The sequence below is a fragment of the Protopterus annectens genome, chromosome 1.part2 (assembly GCF_019279795.1).
Source record: "Protopterus annectens isolate FY-2018-M chromosome 1.part2, PAN1.0, whole genome shotgun sequence".
In the NCBI taxonomy this organism is placed as follows: domain Eukaryota; kingdom Metazoa; phylum Chordata; order Ceratodontiformes; family Protopteridae; genus Protopterus; species Protopterus annectens.
The window spans coordinates 378,516,838-378,540,837 of NC_056727.1; positions in this window are offsets into that span (position 1 = coordinate 378,516,838).

The window sequence follows — 24,000 nt, forward strand, 5'->3', positions numbered from 1 at the left end:
CCCTTATCGTGACAGTTTGTTACACCTATTGTTATGTGTACTACAGCAGTCACTATTCCTGGCAGGGATATACTAGCATGGGCCATCTGCATTTGCCAGTATATGGTCAGTCTGCCCTACACATGTCTCCCAACTCTGCATGATTGCAAGGTCTACTCATGTGCACATACCTTGGAGTTCACACACTGCCGTCACTATTGCTGTGGAGTCAGGGTTATGTCTGCCACAGTTCCTGAACCTGACTGTGTGCATATACAGCCATTCGTAACATCCTTAGTATCCCTGCTGCAGTGCACTGGTGTGTCATGATGACACACCCTTCCCACATTCAGCCTTTTTGCATATGCTTGACAACTATGGATTACACATGTGTGTCAGTTTGCAGTGTCCCAAACACTGATCACCATGTGTAGCAGCCTAGTCCCAGCTAATGACTGGCAAACATACAGATGTACTCTGGCACTGGCAGAGTACAGATGGGGATGGTGGGCCTGAGGTGGGGTGAGGCATTGGTTGTGCAGCACCTGTATCTTACATGATACTGTCTGTAGGTTTCCAACATGGTCATAGTACACCAGTACACATTGTAATGTCTGACTGTTCGGGACCTCTTCTGTTATGCATACACTACCTGTAGAGAGGCCTGGCTGATGTTTCCTGTGGTACAACTGTCACATCTGTTTACCCTAACCCATCAGCCACATGCTTGCAGAGTCCAGGCAATTGCTGATATGGGTACTGCACAGGCAGTACTTGCTGGACATTCCTGCTACCCCCTAAGCGTTGTGGCATGTTAGTGGGAAGCCTGCATAACCAGTTTGCTACATGTGACAGAATTTGTTTTGGGTGGCCATCTGTTTATTTCCTACATCATTCCTGTCCCATACATCCTTGCCACATACATGACTGTCTACACTGTTTGCCACGGAATATGCAATGGTGAGGTATGGCTACATGTGCAGCTCATGGGTGCTACCTGCTGGGTATGGAGCCCACACCATGTCATGTAAGATGTTTGCAAGCCACGACCGCTGCTGTTGCAGGTAAGTGTGCACATTTGATGGCCAAATGTCTTGGACAGCACACCAATACGTGGTGTGAAATAGGGGACGTGTACTTGCTGAAAGGTGCATTTCCATGACAAATGCATACAAGCAGTACCTCAACAGCTGGCTCTACTATATTTTCTCTGGTGTGTGCACACATATGCTTCCAGTGTTTGTGAAGGTATGTATTCCCCATATATGCTGCCTTCACCTACGATTCCGTATTACACACACAGTTCTCATGTTGAGACCACATTGCAGGTGTTAAGCATTGTGGACCATAGTATTATGATATGCCGTAGTGTAGATCTGTAACAGTTGCCATTGTAATACTGGTATATACACTGTTGTAGCACTGTATAAGGGTGATGTTTCACACATGTCCCTACTGTAGGCCATGTGTCCCACCATTATGTTCATTCCTGTGGGCACATTTCACAATGACAGGATGTTAGTTATCTTGCAGGTGTCTGACATACCCTTCAGATACCCCATCATGGTCACCACTGTGATGCAGTGTAGTTAACAGCAACGATACGTTAACATGTATGGCATGCATTATGGGTAGGTGTGTTAGATGTGTGCATGGAATATACCATGAACATAAACCATACTCACCAGCTACAGGCTGCTGCCTTAGTGGTATACCAAAGGGACCTACATAAAAATGTAAGAAATGTAATGTCAGTGGTTCCAGCTGTGGCTTTGCTACAGGGTGGGTGCAGGATTATAGTACATCAACAGTACAAGTCCACCATACTACAGCTTATGCACATCTTTCTATTACTACTATGCAACAACAGACTATATATACATCACACATATGCATGATCTACCTGTACAGATGTGGATGCATAAGCAACAGTGGTCTGCTGATGTGCCCTGTGGCCTTACCTGCATGCTCCTCACCCAGTGTGTGGGTAGCACCCACCTCCATAATGGTCTCCGCCAGTTGTGGCTTTTGCGGGCAGGCAGGTGCCACGAGGCTGGCAAGGAGCTCCTCAACACGTGTCAAGGGGGGATGGATGGCATGACCCCTCCCCTGTTGCAAGGTGATACCCCCCAGGTTGCAGCAGCATGCAAATTGGCATTGCGAAACAGGTTGCTACAATGATGCCAGACCAGCTCATAACTGCAGTTATGCAGGCCAACACCATTGACCATGTGGAATAGATCTTTCCACAGGACAGTCTGCTCCTCCTGCTCATGGGCTGTCCTGCTGAAGAGAACCTGATAGTGCTGTATCAGGTGATTAAGAATTACCTCATTTTCTGCCGCTGAATACACCAGTAACCGGCCATGGGGCATCTTATCTGAAAGACATAAAGATGGAAACAGGTCTGACCATCTCATACAGCAAGGTTACCATAGTTCTTAATGGACATCTCTGTCTCCCCCCACCATATCAGTGACAAAAAGCTGTTCGCACAACTCAATAGTTATAGCTACAGCTTACCTACCATTGGGATATATATTGTATTGTAGCACGCTTTGTGCTATGTGTTTGTAGCCATGTTCCCTGTGGGGACACTATCATTGCTGGCCTGTTACAGATTATTTCACCTACATGCCATTGTCAGGGCCACTTTGATTCCATATATGCATGAGGTATGCTTGCTATGTGATTGCTGCACATCTGTCATTATGTGTTATTGGAAATATCTATGCATGCTGTTGGACATGTTCTGGGATTGTGTGGACTATTACTACCCACATATGTTCTATAACAGTGACACAATAGCATGCTTAGGGAATATGTGCCAGCAGAACCACCTCTCTCACTTCATCTGGCCATGTTACCAGGCCACATCACATGTGGGACCCACCCTGGGGCCTCCTCATGTACTGATCAAGCACTACCTTCAGGTGGAACCACCTCAGGGGGATGGTGTTCCTCTCCCGGGGCACACACAGACATGATCTTGTCACGCGAGCTCAGATCCAGGGTCTGTTCCATAGGGGGCTCCAGAGAAACCTGTGGGATATACTACAGCACCTTGAGGCCCCCAGTACATAATCACAGGGTCTACATGCTCCTCCTGCTCAGCATCCAGGCCAGGCACCTTCAAGGACATGAAACTGCTGTTGTGACCAGTAATTGGTGGGGGCCTTGTTCCCATTGCTTCCATATGGGGGCTCATGGTACTTCCACATCCCAGACCACACCCACCATCTAGAGTGTTTACCCACCACATGTGTCATAAACCACCCCTGTAGGCTGTCCCCTATATCTACCAACCCAAACCACCTCCATAAATATACCTGCTATCCTTTCCCAAATTCTCATTCCCTAATTCACAGACAAGGGCAATGTGGTCACAACAAGGGGTTCACATGTTACATAACCATCCATGTGGCACACACTTAAATCTGTATATATCTGTGTGTATTGCTATGTGTGATGTTCCCTCACAGACATAGCATGCAGCACTGTGATGGAAATATAGGGACATGTATTTATATACGTGTATGTGTGTGTGTGTGTGTGTGTGTGTGTGTGTGTGTGTGTGTGTGTGTGTGTGTGTGTGTGTGTGTGTGTGTGTTTGTATATATGTAGACATGCACTGTTATAAAGCTTTTTTATTGTTTCACTGCATTTATGTTCTGTTTTATGCTGTTTTAAAATTACTTAACTGTAAACTGCTTTTTCATACTGCGAGTTGTATTTTCTATTTGTGAGTTCTGTGCATTTTTGTCTGTTACAGTTAAAAGTATTCTTGAGTCTGCTCCTTGATCTGTTTAAAACTTTCATTTAGTGGCTACAGCTAGGAACTGTAATAGTGTGCATTAGTATAATTGCTTTTTATATTTAAATTACTAAATTGTAAACTGCTTTTTCATACTGAGACTTGTATTTTTCTCTTTGTGGGTGTTCTTTCTATGCTTTTAAAGTGAGGTTTCTGTGTTCTGCTCAGGTGTCATAATCTTGATAGAGGCTTGTTGTCTAGGCCGATAGTTTTGTTTGAGTTTCCTGTGTTTCTGGCAGCCATTTTCTGCTGATTGTCTTCATTATTTTTGAGAGTAACAAGGCCTCCTGACCTTCTGTAGTATGAGTGATTGGGTAATAGCAGGGGCTGAGTAGTAATCTGATCTTCCTACTCCTCCATTCTTACTGCTATATAAACCCTGTGTCTTATAAAGGTTCTGCTTGCATTGTCAGGCTCTGGATTGCATTGCATAAGTGGAAATTCCTTAAGATTCCAAGAGCAGGCTAAGTTATTTCTTACACTTATTTCACTGAACTGCACTTCTGAAATGCTTATAATTGTGCTATACAGTTGATCTACTATATTTTTGCACTGTTATAAAGCTTTTTTTATTGTTTCACTGCATTTATGTACTGTTTTATACTGTTTTAACATTACTTAACTGTAAACTGCTTTTTCATACTGAGAGTTGTATTTTCTGTTTGTGAGTTCTGTGCATTTTTGTCTGTTACAGTTAAAAGCATTCTCGAGTCTGCTCCTTGATCTGTTTAAAACTTTCTTTTAGTGGCTACAGCTAGGAACTGTAATTTCCCACCCACCTTACCTAGTGTTGTGTGTTCTTATACTTGGTGGCTTTGCAGTTGCCCGCCCATACTGTATATTTGATCTGTGACACTCCTCCCAGTCTAGTGTCATTAGTTCATTCAATCTAATAGAGAACATTTGTGAAGGCCAACCCACTCAGATTCTTAACGTTGAATTAACTTCTGTTCCAGCTTTCTCCATTTCCACTTTACTGGGAAAAAAAAATTCTATGCTTGCTTCCCCCCTTTCCTGTGGCAGGTCAGATACGGATCTGCTGTGTCCAGGAATGTTTGTGAGCTCCTAAGGCTCCCCCACTTAACTGGGGTTAAACTATTCCTAGTGCCATAAAGTCTGTTCTTCAAAATTTCCCTTACAACTAGCCAGCTTTTTAGTTTTAGCACTCATCTGTTTCTTTGATCTCAGCACTTGTTCAGAACTCATTGTAAACACTAAATAAGTTACAAATTACTACAGCACTCAACTTTCCTCACTTGTCTAGAGGAAAACAGTTTTTAGTACTTAATAAATAAGCACCTATTCAGGCATGTCTAAAGGTCAGCTCCTGGTGTTTTCTCCTGTCTACCTAATGAATCTGGGCATCTTGGGACAATGCAGCAATTGCCTCATGTACACAGACAGCCCTCTCCTCCTACCACACAACACTACGACCTGTGAGAGATGCACTTATATAGCCAAACTGGAAGCAAAGCTCTCTTTACCAAAGACTGGCCTAGACAGTCAAGAAGAAAAGGTAAACACTTGCACCGCACCACACTCATCACATAGTCCCTCAACACCTACACCACAAAACACACACACAGAAGCACAAAACACACACCTACATTCGCGGAGGCTCTCAGTACAAATCTGCCCAAACAACAGAGACCACCAAAGCAGAAATGCAAGCAACCTCCACCCCCCAACACAACCCAAATGACACATAGCCCACATACTCAGTGTGCCACTCAACTACAGCCCATAAGGCATAACGTACCCAACACTCTAGTCATAGGTGACTCTATAGTCAGGCACACTGATGTTCCACTCACCAGGCTAAACAAGGAAAAAGTTACTGTCAGGTGTCAGGATCTGCCACATAAAGCATGCACTCAGGTCACTCCACAGCAAGTACAAATATGACTCTGTCATTGTCCATGTTGGTGTGAATGACCTGAGACGTACCTCCCTGGACTAAATGAAAAGAGACATGGAGGAGCTCTACGATCTTGTAGCCCAGGCCAGTATGACCCTATCCCTGAGTAGTATCCTGCCATCACCCAGAATGACACCACAGTACAAGGATAAAATTATTGACTTTAACAATTGGCTAAGCTTCTGGTGTCATTCTGAGGGAATCCAGTATCTGTCTGCCTGGGATGACATGATCGACAGACCACGCTGCTTTGCCAGAGATGGCCTGCACCTGTCTCCCTTGGGATTCCGGATACTGGCAAAGACTCTTGCCACCCCTATAGTGCCTTTTTTAGGCAAGGTTCAAATGACAAATTCACCACCATAACAGGTACAAGCAAGCAAAATCTGAGGGTAATGCTACTCAATGCTAGAAGTCTAAACCTCAAAATGCACTCACTCGAGGCACTCCTTAAAATGGAGCACATTGACATCTGTGCAGTGACAGAGACCTGGTTCAAAGCTCCAGAGAGCACCCCTGCATTACCAGGCTATAATTCATACCACACCTTTCAGCCACCAAACCCGGACCGAAACACTAAAGGTGGAGGCGTATCCATATTCATTAAGGATATCCACACCTCCAAGCTAGTTGCTCAGCATAATGAATCCGAGATTATCCAAGTTCAACTAACTCTGGGCAAAACCACAATCCAGATTGTAGCTTGCTACAGACCCCCCATCATGCCCCAGGATTCCCACTCCTCTTTTCTTGATACACTGGAAAATAAGGTACAACCCAACACTCTAATAATGGGTTATTTCAACTACCCTACCATTAACTGGGAAAACTACTCATGCACCAACTCTTTTGCTCAAAGTTTTCTGGAAATCATCAATTCCAACGCTTTGAATCAACTTATCCATACCCCCACCAGGGGCAGCAATATCGTAGACCTGGTCATCACCAGCATGGGTGACCAGTGTTCCACACCAGAGGTCAGCTCCTCGTTGGTCAGATCCAACCACAAGCTAATCACCCTAGACATCCACATCCCACTCACACCCCCCCATTAGGAAAATGACCATAAAAAATTTCTCCAAAGCCAACTTCACACTTCTTAAGACAGAAGTGGCAAACTTCACGACACCCATGCAGATGGACAATAGAGGCACGACTGATGAATCCTACACAAATGCACTTTATAAGCACTTACACGAGTGCATGGATCATGCAATCCCTAACAGAACTAAGATGCTATCCTCCAAAAAAAGGAAGCCAGTATGGTGGTCTTCTGCCATAAACAAACTCTACAACAGAAGAAAGAAACTGTTGCAAAAAAGAGTAAAATCCCATGATTGGAGGAACTCCCTGGTCATCCTCAGTAAGAAGCTGAGATCCCTTATAAAATCCTCCAAAGCTAGTTATGAAAACAAAATTTTCACTGATTCTAGAGACAACTGCAAAGCATTCTATAGCTATGTCAAAAATCTCAATAGCAACACTCAGATCTGCTCTGAGTTACAGCACAATGACACTAAATATACAGAACCAACTGATATTGCCAACATCCTGGCAGATAGGTTCAGTGCTGACTTTACCCCCCTCCCACCCGCTAAAGGGCCCATCTTTATACCTGAAGAATGCAAAGTTCCTGTAATCACGGCTGCACAGGTAAAAACTTCACTCTCCAAAGCCAAGAACACAGCATCCATGGGACCTGACAACATCCCAGGCTGCCTTCTACATGAACTACAGAATGAACTGGCACCCCGCCTAAGTACCATGTTCAATCATAGCCTCACCTCAGGCTTTTTGTCCATTGAATGGCACACCGCGACAGTTATCCCACTCCACAAAGGGGGGCCACAACAGACCCCAGGAACTACCGCCCCATTAGCCTGATGAGCCTCGTCTTCAAGGCCATGGAACGTATCATCATGGAACTCATAAACAAAGACATTGGAGATCTCCAAACTCTGGACCCCACACAGTTTGGGTTTGTAAAAGGCAGATCATCTCTCCTAAACCTGATAGACTTCTTTGAAATAGTCACTCGCCAAGGCATTCGGCACCATCCCCCACTCTGGAATTATAGATAAACTCACTAAACTAGATTTAAATCCCTATGTCACAAGATGGTTTGCCAACTAGCTTACTGACAGAACTCACACCGTGAAAGTAGCAGACTCTAAATCATACTTCAGACCAGTGACAAGTGGAGTACCACAGGGTTCAGTCCTGTGTCCTTTCCTGTTTGGTATCTACTTCTCTGAAGTACAGGCTAACACAGAAGGTCTTTGGCTAACTAAATTCGAAGATCAGAGAGAGAGACTTTTGGGCATTTTGTATCTTGTCTTGGAACTAGAAACATCCATTCAGCACTTCTGCATCTGACTTGCTCTGTAAGTAAGTCTTGAGTACAGTCATTTCTTTTACATACAGTTAGGAATATAGTAAAGATTAGTTTGGATGTTTTCTGTATTTATTCGAGACCATCCGGCAATGTTGTTTTAAAATATTTCCTGTGATTCTGAACTCCACAGTTACTGTGTTGATTGAGTATTGTCTTGTTATTTTATTATTTATTATTAAATATATTTAAACCTGTCTTTGTGGCTGATATTTGTGAGACATATTTACGCTCTTAGAGTACTTACATAAGTATTTGGTGACACTGTACAGGCCACTCCTAAACGGCCTTAGTCTTGGTTACACTTAGCATTTTGATAATAGTAACATTATACAGTTGGACTGGTCACCCTTTGTAAGGGCCTTAATTAGCTGATAGGTAGGAGTTGATGGCAGTGATAACTACCTTATAGTCTGGGCAGAAGGGGGAATAGCTAGTAATCCTGTGCCAGCCTTCCCCAGGTGTGTATGTGTGTGTTTGTATATAAATCAGATTTCAAAGTGTGTGTATATGTCAGCTACTTGGGCGGGGGCACGAAGCACTGGTTGGAGAGAGAGGGTGCTGGAGGTCTTGGCTTGACCCCTAAGCTGAGATCTTAACCCTATAGCTGTGCCAGTGGGGAGTCTTATTGAGGATCTGCAGGAAGAGAGAGAAACCAGCCCTCAGACTGACTGTGATCTCTGTGTGCTCTTAAGGGAAATTGCACTTTACTGTGTTTGTAGTTGTCATCCTCCCATTGTGTATAGCCCTCACTGTTGCTAGTAGTGAGGATTGGGGGTCCTTGATTATTGGGCCAGTGCAGGGGCATCACAACCTGTATGATAAACAGATGTGATCCCTTGCATGAGATATATTAGGGGTTTCACAGGCATCAGCTTCTAGGATATTGCATCAGTTTTTAAATGCAATGCTGCAATATGCAAGGTGTTAAATATTGCTTGTTCATATTTGCATTAAGAATTCCAAAACCATGCTATGTACAAAGTTTTAAAAGATGTCATCTTAAAGCTTACACAATGGAAAACTTAACTGCATTAATATTTGACCTCTATCTAGTGCCGGTAAAGAGATAGTAATTGTTTTTTTAATGATGTTAATTTATATAGATAGAATTTTCATTCTTTTCTAAATATCTCAACAACCAAGTAACACACACATAACTCCTTAGCCTTTTTATAAAAGCTCTCAGCTAGATGAATAAAATGCTGCTGACAGTATGTGTGCAACTTGAGTGGTTGCTGAGATATTGTAAGTTGTTTACAAAATATTACAACTGTAATAGTTACCGATGGTGATTACTGTGACTTATAAAATTCACTTTAAGACCTAGGACCTAAAGAATACTACCACTATAAAAATACTTTGTGCTGAAAGGTTTGTCATTTATACTTCTTTCATAATCCCTATAGTTCCAGAGATATAAACATTTGTTTGAAATGTGAGGACATAATTTGACTCTGTTAAAAGACTTAGGCTCTGCCCATTGGAAGTTATAGTGCAAACTTCCTAAGCTCAGTTGGAGTGAATGAGTTAATTTATTCTTTGTCACAAGATGATATATGGCACTTAAAATATGCTCTGTCATTGTGTCAACTCCCGACAAAAGTTTTTTTTTTTTTCTACTTAATCTTAGAGTACTTGTTTAGAACATTACCAATGCATTACTTGACAGAGGCAAGGATACCTCATAAGAGTGATTTACATGCTATTTTTTTTCTGCCATGGTTAACAGTGATATCATGATTTCAGTGAGTACCAACTGAGTACACTTGATTTTCTACGTGAACAGCCTTTCTTTCCTCTACCCTTCCTCATTCATTTTATACAAGACTTTATTAGAGTGATAAAAACAATCAATGTTTATTTTAACTAGTGTTTCTAATGCCACTGGATCTCTACCCGTCTACTCTGATGGATTTGCTAGATGAAGTTTCCCCATTTTGCCTTTCCATGTCTATCAGACTTCCCTGGGACTTATTAACTTCATCCTTTATTAACCAGTCATTTACTTATATTGTGATCATGTTCCTCTATACTCCAAAGGAGGACACTACTTGACTGTGCAAACAGTTCCTGGAACAAGTGAGGTCAGTGTCTCTTTACAGTCAATGTCATGATGTGTTTTCATATTTCATCTTTTCCTATTGCCTTATAACTGTTGCTTCAATGCAGTGACCTTGGTATTCCTCTATCTTTCCACCTCAACAGTGGGTGTATTGTGCACTTTCTTGTAGTTTGCATCACTGTTGTTCTTTTGCAATAAGAAGTAGCACTACTGTACCAGAAGAGGTCTTCAATTACAGTGCTGAAATTCCTTTACCACTATAGCCACATTAGAGGTTTAGCACTATATTACAGAGAGTAGTTAGATCAGCTTTCAGATTTCCCTGGTAAACAAATATTAAATAAATAAAATAATTAAATACTTTTCTTTAGAGTTATCATGTTTTAATCAGACTTCACTCAGTGACCAGGAGAGGTGGGGAAGTGAGGAACAAATCTTGTTTTTCTTCTGCAAGTCAAAGTTTTCTCTGAAATTGATTTCAGTAGTAACCACACTATCACCTTTTTTTCTTGTATCTAGTTTTTTTTTTTTTTTATTTAAACATTGGTTTCACTCATTAAACTTCAGGAGAAATAACTGCTGTCCTGTTCCGTATAATACTTTGGAGTTTTCTGAAAGCATGGACATACTGTGCAGAGTAACAGCTTTTCTTAAGTCATCACTCCATTAGGGGACGTTAGGGCCTAGGGTGTCAAGTTCAAGATCTGCTTTTAGTCTAAAAATTTAATTTTCCCTGACAATTTAACAGGCCTTGCAATAGTGCCATTCATTACTGTTTTCTTATCTTGAAATATTTGTAAGTTGAAAGGTAAGCCCTTGTTTACCTGCATTTCATCAGCCAGATTAAGTCAAACTTCAAAACTCTTGAAATGAGATGGGAGTACATACACAAACACATACAAAAATTCACACATGCAGGCATGTGTGCATGTGGGCATCCACACACATACACATACACACACACACACACACACACACACACAGACGCGCACACACACGCATGCACACACACACACATGCACACACACACACACACACACACACACACACACACACACACACACACACACACACACACACGCACACACACACACACATGCACGCACACACACACACATGCACACACACACATGCACACACACACACACACACACACACACACACACACACACACACACACACACACACACACACACACACACACACACACACTCACACATAAATATGCAGCACTTACTTTGGATCTTGCTCTTTCAGAAAGGGCCACCATGCTTTCTCTTCCTTAAAAATGTTTTTCCTTCTTTTTACTCATTAGTATTCCCTCTGCACAAGTATCTGTATACCTACACACAGACCATTAAGCAGCATCCAGATAAATGCAGAAAATTCAAAGATTATTCATTTTGCCTGTAGCTAATGTTGACTTCTTCACTGACATCATCTGAGACAATGGGCTTATTTATTCTGTTGAACTATTTTCCATATTGTTTACATTCCTTGTCTAATTGCTAGCTAACATGCAATGAAATGGGATCTGAAAGATGGAATGCTTCTATCTGTTTCTTTCAATGACTGAGATTCACAGATATTTAGTGCACTTTGCAGAGCAAATCTGAGGGGAGCAAGACTCTGCAAGGTGATAAAGATTCAGAGACATCAAAAGAATGATTGTGCAAAGCTAAAAAGAGAGCAATATGCAGTGTATGGTAATGAATGTGTAATGATACCGAAATAAGACTTCGTGCAAATGGAATATGCAAATTAGGAAATCCAAGATGGGGGACTGATTCAATATTTTATAAAAGAGGAATGCTGAACTGTGGAACATATTTGTTTTTATACAAAAAAACATGGTCACCACCCAGGCAGTACTCATGATTGCCACATCTGGCACATGCTTAACCAATGTGAAAGTTTCTTGTGTGGGAATTTCCCAAAGGGTTATCTAGTTATTTAGTGCAAATTATAAACAGGTCTATGCACACAGGTATCAGGCAAACATGGGGCAGGCCACATATAATAAATTGTCTGTTGTGTGTTGCAAGTGATGGGGAATGTGCCCAACAGCCCTAATTGTTGATGTTCATTTGTAACTCCCAGGCAATTCAGGAAATGACATAACACATTACTTGATGGAAGACATAATATACTGGAGTGGGTGCTTGACCTACTCAAAGGATACATCCCATGCCTAAACATATCAGAAACAGTGTTGTTGTGGTATACTGCTATATTACATGGTATTGCACAAACAGTTGGAGCAGCAGGTTAACATGTAACCAGGACCTTCCATGCAAGCTGTCCCAGCAGTGTAAAGGCAGGTTCAAGGGTCAGCTGAGGAAGACATAGCAGCTGCAGTATCACATCAAACATAGAGGCAGGAATGATATTTGCAGTATTGACAAACAGGTGGCATCTTGTCCACAGCTATGGGCTGTGAGACAAACAACAAAGAATAAAGTGATACATGCATTATCGCATCCTTGGTTTACATGGTAGTGTATCAGTGCATGGACTGACAAAACTGTGCATAAAGCATAACCATATTTACAGAGGTTAGATGGTGGGTAGGGCACAGAAATAAGCACTTGTACGAATGGTCAGGTGGGGCATAGAGGCAAGTGACTGCAATATGATGAAATGAAGTACAATTATGTGAGGGAACACATTTATCTGTGACTGCAACATTATGAGATCCGAAGGGTCATGAGAAGTTACTACAGTAACCATGTGCACATCTACAGCTGGTTGAGGTATACTAGGTCTTCTACTGGGAAAGTGCTACTGGCCATGATCTGGACCATGTCCAATTCTGCAGTGGAAGTGTATATGCCCACGGATGACAGTGAAGCTATGACTTCAACAGTCTCAGCATCCTGACCTGAGGAATTCTGTATTCGACCGCCACATATTTTTGACAACCCACAAGCATGGAAAGCATGGTTTCCAGAGGCACTTTGGTGGGCAGTCAAAATATCTGTCATTGTGGCACTAATGGAGGCAGAATTTGCCAATGATGGCTTCAGCAGACTTGCCTTGATGTTGTCACTATACTCCACATTAATTTTAGATAGTTGCACATCATCCAAGAATCCACAGAGCATAGCAACTAACACAAACATGATATGGGTGGTAGACAGGTATGCCTGGCTCACTAACCTACACATCTGCTGTCTAATGCTAGGTATTACATCCATATCAGGCATAATCCTAGAGCCATGGTGTCCTGGTGTCATGACAATACCTCAAGCCTATCCCTCAGTCTACCCTCTATACTGGCTGTGCACACCACTGAGGTTGTAAACAGTTTAGATGCTTTGTGCATTGGGGTTATAAGTATAGGCCATGTGAGACTGTCAGGAGAAAGCTGTTCATCATGCACTAGTGCATTGTGGGCTTAGACTATTCCTCTGTGATGGCCTTTATTTTCTTGCTTATATACTTTACCAGGGATATGCCTTCCTATTCTCATTTTTAACACTGTAAAGATTCAAGCAACATATTGATTATTTAAGCTACTGCATTTTACATCGGTATGGTATTGAATGACGTTGTGAAACTAGGTAGCAAACCTTTATATTGTGCTAGTAAGGGTCAAGTAGCATGACAGTTATTGAGTCTACTTACCACCACTGTTTTTGAACAGCTGCAAAATCACATTGCATTGCATTGTGTTACCCAGATATGTTGGGAGCAGCTGAGTAGGTGTGCTTATCACACTGACCATAAAGTGCCTGGCTGTTATGTTAATGCATATGGCATGTATATGCCCATAGCAGCAGTATACTGTGCTACAAAGACATATTAGCATCACTGTGGAGCAATAATATGTGTGTCTATTAATGTGAAACTTCCGTATTGGGGCTATTATTGTCTTCCTCCAGCTGACTTGACTGAGAGACCATGGCTACCTAAGGCGCTGTAGAATGCAGAGCTGCAACTGGGAGAAAAAGCTTTTTTAGCTCTTCCTGCAAAGGGAGGTGTGCTTATCAGGGCATAATGATACACTCCTCCAGAAGGAAGATGCCAGGAACAAGTTTGAAAAGACTTTGCATGATGCCTCTGTCATCACCCTTTCTGGTGAGCAGTGTCAGCATAGCTACAGTAACCCGTGGTGGTGCTGCTATGCACTGCTTTAAGAGTTGGAGGCAGAGTTTAGGGAAAGGTAGAGAGAGAAACTTATTGTAAGCATTTTTCTTTTAAATTTGTTTCCAGTACAAGTCTGTTCTAATTGTGTTACCAGTTGTACACATCTTCTTGTAAGTTCATTTTGTTTTGCAGTGGCAGAGATATAAGAATTGAACATGACTGGATGTCTCTGAAGATAAGTGTAACTCCTCATCTCCAGCTTCAACTTCCTGATATTTAGATGCCTTTTTCCCACAAAACATCATGTACAAATAGAGATCAAACAAGCAGATAGCAAGTAGAATTATACAGAATGGTTGAAGTAGGCCATAGTAGCCATCATACTGTTTTATTTGCAGTATCAAAGTGGTACATTTTAAGTAATGTATGGAACCCAGCCAGTGATGTGCACTGCCAAAGCCATTAAAATTGCATGGCCCACAGTTGCAGAACTTGATAAGTAAGAACGTGCCCCCTATATGTCTCACAGTACTCCTCTAGAACTGGTAACAGCCCCAGAATAACCAAGTGTAGAACCCTGGCAGGAATGCAAGACATCACTAACATTTTTAGGTAAGAGGGACCTAAATCATTTAAAGACAAACACACAAATGCCAGGACCTTATACATTGTCCTAAATCAAAGTGGCAGCAAGAGCAGATCATGGCAGAACAGACATAATATGTTGAAAATATGATATATCAGTTAGAAACCTATCAGCAGAATTCTGCACCAACTGTAAATGGTCAAGTTTTGGGTTGGGTAGTCCCAGGTAAAGTACACTGGAATAATCCAGCCACAAAAAGACCAGCATGCAAGCTACTACTTAAAGATCAGCTTGGAACAAAAAGCACTTTATCTTAGATACGTTTTGCAAATAGAGGAATGAAGATTTTGCAACAGCTGATATTAAGTCCCAGAGTGTCAACTTGTGATCCAAGGTAACACCAAGATTACCCAATTTTTGAACAAACTCAAGGTTATACCCTTCATAAAGAATATAACTTGGAAGTGAAGAGAAACATGAGTCTTTTAAAGTAGCATAAACTACCATAACCTCATTTATGGATGTGCTCACTTTCAGTCAGTTACAAGACAGCCATAAATATATGGCTTCAGGATGGTCAGCAAGGGAATACACACTCATCATTTCCTTCTGCGGGAGAGAGGTAAATCTGAATGTCATCTGCATAGCTTTGCTATATTAGTCACCTCCTAATAAGGTCTCTTAATGGAATTATAAAAACTGTGAACAATAACAGTCTAAAACTGAACCCTTTGGAACTCCACAGTCTAAAGGATGTGGCAATGATTTATTCAGACTTGAAAAGACCCTTTTGATATGGCGAGAGACATATGCTGCAGACCTGTCTGAGACCACAGAGAAGAGGCCACAGTATAATTGTAAGTGTTCAATCAAAATGGATTGATCAGCACTATCAACATGCTCCTGAGAGCTCCAGGGTGACAGATTCTGAGCAGTAATACTGGTATCTCAACATCGGGAGATTGTTAACTCCTCATCTGACGCCAGCTTCTATACCACTGCAAGTACAAAACCCAGACTGGAAGGGGTCCATGAGCCTGCTGTCTATGAGGTGGGTCTGACATTGCTCATAAACTAACAAATCAAAGGTTAGAGATAGGGCAAAGAATATCAAATATACTACGGCCTAATGTAGGTTTCTTAAGTCTTGGAATAATCATGGCTCCTTTCAAAGCCAGCTGAAAAACTGGAAAGATGTATCAAATATCTGATGAATCAAATTGATCCATGGCATGAAGATTGACCAAAACTAATTTAATTGGATATGGATCTGAGCTGCAGATTGCTGGTCACATACTTAAGACTATAGCAATGAACCCATCATAATCTTGAATATTAAACTCTTTCGCCAGTGATGCAGGCTGACATTACAACAATATCCATAGGATCTACAAATGGCAGAGTGTATCTCCTGGGATCAATGCATGTGTCATTTGTTGCAGTCCACTGTACAGTTGCAATTGTTATATTAATATCTTTCTTTAATAACTTCTTGCCATTGTGACATTTTTCTGCAGTCCTATTTGTAGAGAAGGAGGTGCAAAGGTACTCTTTTTAGATTTTGCATCCCAAAGAATGTAATGTCAGATTACCAGTGCCCAGTATCAGGACTACCTGTCAACAGGGTGAAGATAGTCCTTGTGCTGTAAATACCCTGTTAAAGTTATTGATGCTCTATTTGGTCACTTATCAGTAGGGCTAAAAAGGCACTTCTTATAGTCATTCAGTATGGTCTGCTGGGTCACACTTATTCTGCTGTATGTGTTTGTATATATGTATATGATACATTTATATCCAAATATATATATATATATATATATATATATATATATATATATATATATATATATATATATATATATATGTGTGTGTGTGTGTGTGTGTGTGTGTGTGTGTGTGTGTGTGTATATGAACTTATAACAAATATTTAAAACATTGAATGGCAATTGACAGACCATGGGTGGTCAAACTGCCCTGCATGCCCCACACCAATGCTTATTATATATCACACTACCGTGGGGAAAGAACAAACTGCTCTGTCCCTGCTGTACTGCCATCTCACACAGAAACAAAGCAGGTACTATGTGATCAGCTGATTTGTGATCAGCTGTACTGGCTCAACAAATGGAACTGTTTACCACATGTATGTAAAACATATGTTTATATCTATATCTGTATCTATAGCTATATCTGTATCTGCATCTATATCTATATTTGTATCTATACTGGATCTGACAAAGTCAATTAATGAAATTGCTTATCCAAATAAACGTCCTTTGAAAAACATTACTGGAGCAGAAGCATTCTCTAAAACTTGATTTTTTATTTTTATTTTATATATAGATATAGATATAGTGTGAATGTTTTGTGTGTGCGCTTGTTTTTTCTTACTTTGTCCCTATACACCCAGCTATGTATATTTATATGTATATGGTCCATTTCGATTAGAACAAGCCCCCCCCCCTGCAAATTTTGAAGGTTTTGCCTCCCATACTCACTGCATCTATCACACTGGCAACACACCCCTGAAATCTGATCCTGAAGTTAGGGATTACAGAACACATGTTGAGAATGAACTGCTCTTTCATCATCATCTATCCACTGTTGTAATGGAATTGTTTTTCATTGCAGCTTACATCTAAAGGTAGCACACCCACATCCAGGGATGTAATCATTCTACTACATTCAGCATTCATTAGCTTGATCATTGTGTAATTCTCTTTTCGGTATGTACCTGTCCAAGCACTTGTCACAGCTGAAATGACCACAATGCTTTCTCACTAAAAATGTCAGGGGCCTAAATTGTAATAGCAATGCAGACTATCTCACAGCCTTACCATTTTCTCAGTATCGAACAGGACACTGAGAGGGGGTCTCTGCCTCACCTATAAAGCTTCAACAGACCATATCCTCTTCAATGGTATCATAAAAACCTGCTCAAGGGATCTCAATGAATCTTGCAATATAAATAAAGCATATTGGAGGGAAGGTTTGTATCACAGTGGATTCCAGTTTTATGGTACCATCTTCCACTCCACATAAAGCAAAGTACTTCTCTTACTCTATCCTAAAGTAATATGGATTAATGGATGGGTAACCATGCATTCACCCTGGTTTAGCACCTTTGTCCTTCATAGATAAGGGAAATGCAAATGCCCCAACTTATTCTTGTCCAGTCCATCTTTAGATTATTCATATGCAAAACATAAGGGCTAAAAACCACCCTGAGAATTTAAGGCTAGGCATAAGTACCTATGAACCTAGGAAACTTCAAGAACAGCAAGACTTTGTAGTCTTGGCACATTCATAGGTAAGGGAGATTTCTTAAATCTCAGAGTTATCCCCCACCCCTATATGAAGGGTCGGCCTATGAAGAATCAAACTGGATGATCACATAAGGTTTTGTGCAATTTCTATTTCTTTTTATTTACTTTTTAATTTTTGAGCCTGATAGTCTGGCATGAGGCTAAGCGATATATCTAAGTTTATATTTTACTTTGAATCGCCATCAACTTTCACTAGCATCACCTTCATTTTTCTCTGGCAAGGAGCTTTTTATAACCCTACTTATGCCCAGGTTTAGCACTAAACACTGTATCACTGCTAGATGTGACACATTTGCATATATAATCCCACTCTTTTACAGCCACATTTATTGCCTTAGTAAATCATTAGGCAAAGTTTAACAGTTTCTTGCAACATTCACTTCCTGTAAAGGCTGCATTTACACCTCAGTGAGTCCCAATACTTTTAGTATATAGTCACTATATCTGAAAGTTAAGAACTAAACAGTCAGCAGCATTTGTAATAATACTGCTCACTACAACCCAAAGAAAACTGATGCTGTCCCAGCTGACAAATTTAGTGCAGGTTTTACTCCACCCCCAGATTCCACCATCTCAATCACCCTCTATAATTATCATGGAACATGTTGTCTCATTATTTTCAATAGCTAAGGACACCTTGCCTCATCTAATGACCCTGATAACATACCGAGTTGCTTGATTAACACCACTAAGGATGGCCTATTTGATGCCCTACTTAACATCTTCAATCTAAGTCTCTTTGGTTACATTTGTGAATCAAGGAAAGACCCATGATAATGCCATAACACAAGGGTGGCCCAGTCACAGAACCTGGTAACTGTAGAACTATTAGTCTCACTAGCCAAACGCTTAAAGATGTGGAACATCATGCCTCAAACTGCATCAGTCTGGGCAGTGAAAGATCTCATAGCCTTGGACCATCAAAAATTTAGCTTTGTCAAAACAAGGTCTTGCTTTTTGACCATATTAATTGCTTTAAAAAAGTCACTGAAGAAATAAGCACTACATATCTGTATCTGGACAAGGCCTTTAATAATATTCACATGCAGGCATCATTGACAGACTTGTAGAAATGAAAATAAAGCCGTTATGCAGGTGACAATTAACAGATTGTCTGACAGTACACAGGTATGCAATATGAACAGAGTAGATATTATTAGATTTAAGGAAAAGAGAATGCCAGTCAATCCAGATATTAGATTTGTGTTGACATATGAAACCAATACCCCATGAGGTTAGGCTACTGATTAAAAAATATTGGGGGTATACTGCTATCTCACCCGGTACTTGCAACACATATGATTAATGATTGTCTGTTCATGTATAGGGGAGGAAGAAACTTGCTGCATTACTTAAACTGTTTAAAGTGGCTTGTAACGCCAACAAAAGTGGAGCTACCTCTCATGAAAGAGAAAAGGAAGAGTGGAAGGTGTTCAACTTGCAAATATTTATTGCAGAATAACTATTTCAGTTCTAAGAATACCCATGATAGTATTGTGATTCAAGATGAGAAGTGTATTGCGTATGTGCAAGTTTCTATGTGGGTCATACTAATAGAGCTTTGGAAGAATGCACATCAGACATTTTTAAAACACACACCTACCCATATCACAGCTAGGTTCATGGTTCAGGGACCCATAGTTTCTGATTTTTTCACGGAAAAAAATTTAAAATAGAAAAGAGAAAAGATGCATTATAATAACAGTTGCTCTCTTTCACCTGGTCTGAATGAGCAACACTAACATATGCAAGAGTTTTCACTCTCCCGTCAAACATGCAAAGAAAAAATGCTTAGAAAATGAAATATATGTGTATTTTTTGGGATATATTAAGATTGTGGACTCTTGATTGTTGATTTCTTTTGTGATATTATTTCTTTTAAAAGACAAGCACGAACTCTGTGCTTGGCCTGCTACTGTTTGGCAACTACTACTCTGATGTCGAAAGGCCAACGTTAAACACATCTGTCTCACCAAGTTTGCAGATGACTGCAAACTGAGAGCCATTATAGATTCCCCAAAAAGGCACAAACATCCTGCAAGTGGGCTTAAGACAGACACGTGATTGGTGCCAAAGCCATGGCCTAAAAGTCAATGCTGAAAAATGCATTATAAATCCGTTTGGAAAAATTGTCAACCCAAGTTAATCACTCCGTAAATAAAACACCCCTAAATGTCGACCCAGTAGTAAGGGATTTGGGAACATATGTAGACAGCAATCTGGAGTTTGAGGAACATGTATCTAAAATAATAAGAAAATCATTCTATGTCACCCAGTTTAAATGTAAGAGTATGGCATTCAGGTCCAAGAATGTTATAATATCACTTAATTTGGTCCTTTTCAGACCAATCATTGAATACAGTGCTCATTTAGGCATGTATCTAACCTAACACTTGCAACAGTTGAAACGCCCACAAAGATTTCATATCAGGAGAATTCTGGGCATGAACACCCTACTTTATAGTGATTGTCTAAAGGCTCTGTCTCTGTATTCAGTCTCCTACAGGCTGCTGGGAGGGGATATTTGCCTGGCTTACAGGGCTTCTCAGACCCAGCCCTGAGGGATCTGTTGCATATGAGCAAAACAAACAGTACCAGAATCACTAGATCCAGAGATATGAGCTTCACTTGTGACATAAGCAAAACATGCTGGGGGTACAGATATGTGTCCTAAAGGATCTCTATACTCTAGAATAGGCTCCGCATCCATGTAAAACAGAGTTATCTCTAAACCAATTCAAAAGAAACCTTGACAACTGGATGGGAAATCATAAATTCACTGCCAGCCTGGACCCATGTTCCTTACTGACAGAGGTTGTCAATAAGAAAAATATTATCTTAACTAACACCCACCTACAAATCATTAGCTACCTGCCCAGTAACATGACCCCCTGTATGATACTTGGGACCCAAATGGCTTGTAATTTCCCTAGTGGTCATTAGCCTAGCAACAACCTATCAACCTATAAAATATTTTGTGACATCATGATCATGTGATTGAGAGAGATATTATATAATGCTTTATAAAATGCTGTTTTTTTCAGATTTATACTGACAAAGCTGTGGAATACATGATAAAACTGTTTTATACTTGTTTTATTTGAATAAAGATTACTTTTTGCATTCTAGAGTATACTGGAATCCTTGGGGGATTTATCTGTTTTTTTCTGTGTACATCTGTGGCCAGTAGGCTCGCTAAAGTTTGACTATCTATCTATCTATCTATCTATCTATCTATCTATCTATCTATCTATCTATCTATCTATCTATCTATCTGTCTATCTATCTATCTATCTATCTATCTATCTATCTGTCTGTCTGTCTGTCTATCTATCTATCCATCTATCTATCCACTTATCTATCTATTTCTGGTTATGTTATCATTCATTGTGGAGAACAGTCATTGACATACATTATAAATACTGAAACTAACCTTATTGAAGAAGGAAAGCAAAATATTTTTTTCTGATAGACTTACAAATGAAAAACAAAAAACCCAAACACATAACAGTACAGTCGTCTGAATAGTGGTAATGTTATGGAAAGTGTTTTTGATAAGGTAGTATGCAAGGCTGGGGATAGTAGCAGCACAGGGCTTAGTGTAAGGCTAGCAGATATGAGAAAATCTGCTTTGCATCCCTGTACCAACTTACTCATGTCTGATAACCCTGCAATTATCCCTAACCCCAGCCCTGCATGTTACTTTATACCAAAACCTTTTGCTTATGCGCACAAACACACACACACACACACACACACACACACACACACACACACACACACACACACACACACACACACACACACACACACACACACACACACACCACACACACACACACACACACACACACACACACACACACACACACACACACACACACACACACACACACACACACACACGCACACACACACACTGACATGCAGCATTTACAGAAATGTACAAATGTTTAGTGATAAAACTATGTCCTTACCTAACCCTTATAATGACCCTAAATGAAAAAGACTCACCCATCACACATACACACACAAAAAATACAGCATGTACCCACACCCCTACTTCGATCATATTCGAATTTAATTGAAAGTTAACACTTACCTGCATCATCTCACATATCACATAAACCTTTGAGAACCTCAAAATTTTACATATCCTTATGCTTATATGTATATGTGCGCATGTGTGTGTTCAATATTCACTGTAGAAGTATTACAACATCCTATACCATGTATCTATCAAGAACCTAAAAAGTTTGACACTACCAGCTTCCCTTATAGATATATATATATATATATATATATATATATATATATATATATATATATATATATATATATATATATATATATATATATTGGAGGCAGAGTTTCATCCATAATGATCCTGCTGCATGATGAAAATGTTTTAACATCATCCAGTGTCAAGTATAGATTAATATTCCTGGCATAAATACTACACCCCAGAAATGTAACACCAAGAGAGACTGCTAATGTCACATTTCCTACTGATCTGCAAACAAGAATCAAGTCACCTCTCACAGCCAATAACCATCTGAGTACAGCCAAAGAGTCTCCAGTCTCTCTTTACAACCAAGGCTTTTCAGTCCTCTCACTTTCCTAGTAACAATCATCTTTTTTAATTTTTTTTTATTCAATTTTTATCAACAATCACTATGTAACCAAACGAATATATCATTAAAACATAACAAACAGAAACTATTTACAATTGTCCATATCAAGGCTTTTATTAAGAATTAATTATTCATTCTGACCTAGTAACAACCTTCTGAGTTCTCTAAAGTCTGTTTATTTGGCAAGACTTATGAGAATGGAATGGCCCACGATATTCTGTAAGAGCCTGTATAGTAGAAATAAAAAAGCAGAGTCAAGCCTCTTTTCTCTCAACTACTGACAAAATGCAAATGAATGCATGCATTCCATGCAATGTGCATTTGAATGTATAAAAAAATATGTCATGGCTGTAGCCAAACAAATGCAGGACAGCTAAAGGTTTAAATGCTTTGACTGTCCATTTAAAAATACAATTGAGACTGAGGTGATTTGGATTTATGCGTCAGTAGAACAGTAACATTATCCTCTTCATTTCCTTTTCATTTTGCGGTACAGGTGACATTCGGCACTCTGCTGCTTGTTACCACTCCATTTCTTCTATGCAGAACTACTTATCAGTTATCATTAGCCAAAAGAGCTAGCAGATTGGCAAATTCAACCAATCTACCATTTTAGTGACCCCTGTCTTTATGTTCACATATTATCATTGAATTGCCCTCTTTTACAGATCTCAGCATAATGCAGCTATATTGCTTCCAATTCACTGCTGATATCCACCAGCCATCTTTAGCACTTTTACTGTAATTAGTGGTAAGAGAATATATTTATACATACTCTGGAACTTATATATATATGTATATGTATGCATAGATAGATACAGATATTAAGTATTATACAACTCTGCCCCATTAATATTCAAAAACGTGCACGCTGATTGGTTCTACGTGCATGTTGTAAATCAGAGTTATAGTAATGGAAAAAGGTCCAGTCGCCCGGACTTTTTCCATTACTATAACTCTTTTTTCTCACTGTTTTGCTATGTGAAACAAGTTTAACATAGCGAGACAGCTTTAAAAAAAGCAACGGAGATTCTCCGTTCCTTTTTTAAAGCTGTCTCGCTATGTTAAACTCCTTTAACATAGCGAGACAGTTTGTAAAAAGCAACGGAAATTTTGCTTTCTCCGTTGCTTTTTTCAAAACTGTCTCACTATGTTAAATGGGTTTAACATACCGAGACAGCTTTAAAAAAAGCAACG